Here is a 4,611-nt window from a genome sequence, read left to right on the forward strand (position 1 = left end):
AAAAAAAAAAAAAGAAATTGTCTCCCCTATGGTACAAAGGACATTTAGTGGAGATTGGGTTGGCAAGAATTCATTTAAAATGTTTTCCTGTTTGAGACATCTATAAGATTCACAAGTAGGAAAACTAATGCTGTATAGATAAATCCATTTGCATCTAAGATGAAAATTTAGGAAACATAAGTATATTATCCTGGGTTATTGGAAAGATTGAGATCCTGTATGGTGGCCATTGAGAATAAGATCGAACTGTTATTAATACATTACTAAAATATAAGAGTATGATTATAGATCTGGAACATAAAAATATGAGATGTTAGTTCTTCTAGCAACAATATATACAAAATAGTTGTCCTCAAGGAATGAGGAAAAAATGAGCTAGAAGTAATATTTGACTCTAATATGTACTTCCAGACCAGGGGGTGGGGGTGGGGTGGGAGGAAATCTGTCTTAAAAGAAGCACAGCAAGCCAAAGCTCAGGAAAAAAGTGGATGGCCAAACTTTGTCTCACATCCTTTGGGCATGTTATTGGGAGGAATCAGTCCTCAGAGAAGGACATCTTGCTTGTTAAAACAGAGGGTCAGCCCAAATGTAGATGACCCTCAAAGAGATGGACCGTCCCGGGGGTTTCCACAATGGGCTCAAAGAAAACCCTACTTTTGAGGGTTGTTGCAGGAGAGGGCAGTGTTTCATTCTGTTGCCCAGAGGGCCACTATCAATTGAAAGCCATCTGTTGTATCTAACAACACAACAACAGGGCTAAACTGGGATGATTCCAGGAGCAGGTGCATAGTTCAAAATCTTCAGATTGCATTATTTTAAAAGAATTAACAAAATGAAGAATGATGAGATCATTATTTATTTCTGAAAATATGTGTTACAAATCTATACCTATTCATAATGGAATATGTTGTCATTAAAAAAATCAATGAACTTTAAAAATATATTTTAAAACTGCAGAAACACGAAATAGGACTCATGGTGGAAGGGTGATTTTCTCTCTGCTATTAGACACAACACAGTGATTCGTGTGGGTTCTCTTTCTCTTTTCATTATTTTACAAGATCTAACAAATAGGAGGAAAAAAATACAGAACATTAGGAAAAGGAAGAGCAATAACATTACAGCCATATCCTTATCCACAGACAACATTTGCCGCTCAGTATATCAGTTATTTGTCTTCTGTTCATACAGCACCTTACTGCTTTCCTCCTCTAAATATGTTTGCTTTGAATCTAAAGCCCAATATGCAGAAATAATAGAGTCAGACTTCAAAAAGGGAAGGATTACTTGACATTGGTGTGTAATGTACTGGTAAAAGCTTCATGCATAGTCACTTTCTTAGAGGTGATTTCAAATATTATTTTGCTTTCAGTTACCAGTGATTAACTCCATACTCTGATTTACTTGTCTTCTCCATTTCTTGTAATTTTCTAGGGTGCTTCTGGGAACACTCCATTATCACTGGAAACCCCTTCCTGTTCCACTGTTTACAGTGGAGCCATGCAACAGAGCTCGCCCTTGCTCCTTTTTCGTACTTCTTTTTAATCCTGCTATGGATTTCCACTTTCATCTACTTTTTTCCCATTATTACAAGTGTCTCCTAATTTCATTGACTATTCAGTTGGTACTTCAGATAATTTTTTATATCAAGAGAGTACTCAGAAATATAAATATTTCTTTTCCCTGTTGAATATATCATATGGCGCATATCAAATAATTTCTCACACCGTATTTCATTCACAGAAATTTAAAAGTAAAAATTGTTTCTAAACTATATCTTAATGCCATAATAGTATGAAGACATTACAATTAATACTTTCGGAGACTTTATTCAACCATATTATTAGTTTGGTAGGTTTTAAAGGGCCACATACTAATTATGAAAAACAATAGCCTTATTTGAGAATAAGGAGCGATAATTAGAATGTTCATTTCTGTCTTATCTTCAGTAAATGTTAGAAGAGATTTATTTTACAATTTCCTCCAGAGGATCCCTGTTGGCGTAGTGATTGCAAGTCGTGCTCCCCCTGCAAAATTAGAAGTTTAGCTGCTCCGGGACAAAGACACAGGGGTAGTTATCATGGGCTGGATGGCAGTGAACTTGCTCTTGAGTTTTCCAAGGCATCTTTGCCTTCTTTGTTCCAAAGGAACATTTCCTGGTTGTAACTGCCACCTGAAATGATTGAATAGCAACCAACTATTTTTCATATAGTGACTCTACATATTCTTACACCCTCTTTGGATGGTTCTTGTCATTCAACATTTTACCAATATTTTATTTCAATCTTGGAACTTGAAACTTGAGTTTTTCTTCAAATCTTTCAGCTTAAGAAATGCCAAGTATGTTCTTCCTTTTATATTTTATTTTCTAATCATTTTATTGGGAATTCGTACAACTAATCACAATCCACACATACATCCATTGTGTCAAACACTTTTATACATTTGTTCCCCTCATCATTCTCAAAATATTTGCTTTCTACTTGAGCCCTTGATATCAGCTCCTTATTTTCCCCTCTCCCATCCAGCTCCTTCCTCCTCCATGAACCCTTGATAATGTATAAATTATTATTATTTTGTCATATCTTACACCATCCGACGTCTCCCTTCACCCACTTCTCGCTGTCCATCCTCCAGGGAGAAGGTTATATGTAAATCCTTGTTATCTGTTCCCCCTTTCTCCCTCACCTTCCCTCCCCCCTCCCACTCTCACCACTGGTCCTGAGGGGTTTATCTGTCCTGGATTCCCTGTGTTTCCTGTTCCTATCTGTAGGGTCCGGACCAGCCAAGTTTGTAAGGGAGAATTGGGATCAAGATAGTGGGGGTGGGGTGGGGGAGGAAACATTCAAGAACTAGAGGAAAGTTGTATGTTTCATCATTGCTACACTGCACCCTGACTGGCTCATCTCCTCCCCATGGCCTTTCTGCAAGGGGATGTCCAATTTCCTACAGATGGGCCCCTAGGTCCCCACTCTGCACTACCCCTCATTCACAATGATGTGATGTTTGCTTGTTTGTTTGTTTGTTCTTTGATACCTGATTCCTTCAATGCCTCGTGTTCTCACAGACTGGTGTGCTTCTTCCATGTGGGCTTTGTTGCTTCTCAGTTAGATGGCGGCTTGTTTATCTTCAAGCCTATAGGACTCCAGACTGTATATTTATTGATAGCCGGGCACCATCTCTTTACACATTTTGTTGTAAATTGAAGTATTGGCATTGAAATAATTCTATATGTGTAGCTTTCTGGAAAATCCATCTAATATTCTTTTGACTTGATAAAGTGTGTTAAAATATATTTGCAAATATTTATATTATCTATTAAGATTCTGAAATTAAAATCTACACAGGACCACATAGATTAGAGATTGTAATATTATCCTCAAGAATTAGAAGGAAAAAAATTAACCTTAGCTCTTGCAACTGTATATAGAGATGAAATTGTTTTCTGATCAGACCGCCCGGGGATGACATTAAGCATATTTTAACTGGACTATGTCCCTGTGAGGTCTCTGAGGTATCTGCTTGTATAAAAAAGATGGTGAATTTCTTTTCTTACCACCTGAGGTGCTCCATGATGATGACCTCTGTCTAAAATATTACATGCTTTATGCATTACAAGTAATGAAGAGCAAACCCAAACTCACACATGCACACACACACACACACACACACACACAAACAAACCCGTAAGACAATGAATAAAATAACAGCAAACTTAACCTCTAAAATGCTTCATACGAGAGGAGATTTAAGTTCCATAAATATTTTTATTTTAATTTAAACCATTAGCTACTAATGAGGAAACAGCTTCTTGTCAAACAGCATTGATCTTTTGTTGGCAAATGTATTTGTTTACAAAAAGAAAATAAGTTTTATGATCTAAGGCATACAAATTTGGAATTGGTATTTTCAATATATAAATAAACCCCACTGTCATCAAGTTTATTCCAGCTCACGGAGACCTGATGGACAGAGTAAAATTGCCTCGTAGGTTTTCCAAGGCTGTCCTTTTTACTGAGCAAATTATTTCATCTTTCTCAGTGGTGCATATGGTATGTTAAAATACTGACCTTTCAGGTAACAGCCTAACCCTTAACCCACAGCACCCCCATTATATGAATTCTTATTAGCACAATTCTACTTTCTTGTTAAGGTAATATTAAATTTTGTAAAACGAAAACATTTTAAAAAATCAAATTTGAAAATAACAAATAAATGTAGGAGGGAATACTTTGGCTAGAGCTCTTATGATTTTATATCATAATATACAAATTAACAATAATACTATTTATTTTATGTGATTACAAATTTTATTTATCTGAGAAATCATATACAATAGTAAACATTAAAATAAACATACTTAACAAATTACTGTCTTAGGATATATAATATTGGAACTCTTATGAAAATAGTGATATATAATGAAAACACACTGAAATTGGAGCAATCTTATTGTGTTAATTTACACTTTGAAACCACAGGGGACTTTTTGTAATATCAATATTTCATGACAAACTGAAAGAAAAATTATGGAATTAATTTTAATATGCTATATGATTCTATGATCTTTCTATTTTAAATATCAGATAATACTATTTAGTTAAAATAACT

This window comes from Echinops telfairi, unplaced genomic scaffold (assembly GCF_000313985.2).
Source record: "Echinops telfairi isolate 266 unplaced genomic scaffold, ASM31398v2 ScPeMD7_7401;HRSCAF=8416, whole genome shotgun sequence".
Lineage (NCBI taxonomy): Eukaryota > Metazoa > Chordata > Mammalia > Afrosoricida > Tenrecidae > Echinops > Echinops telfairi.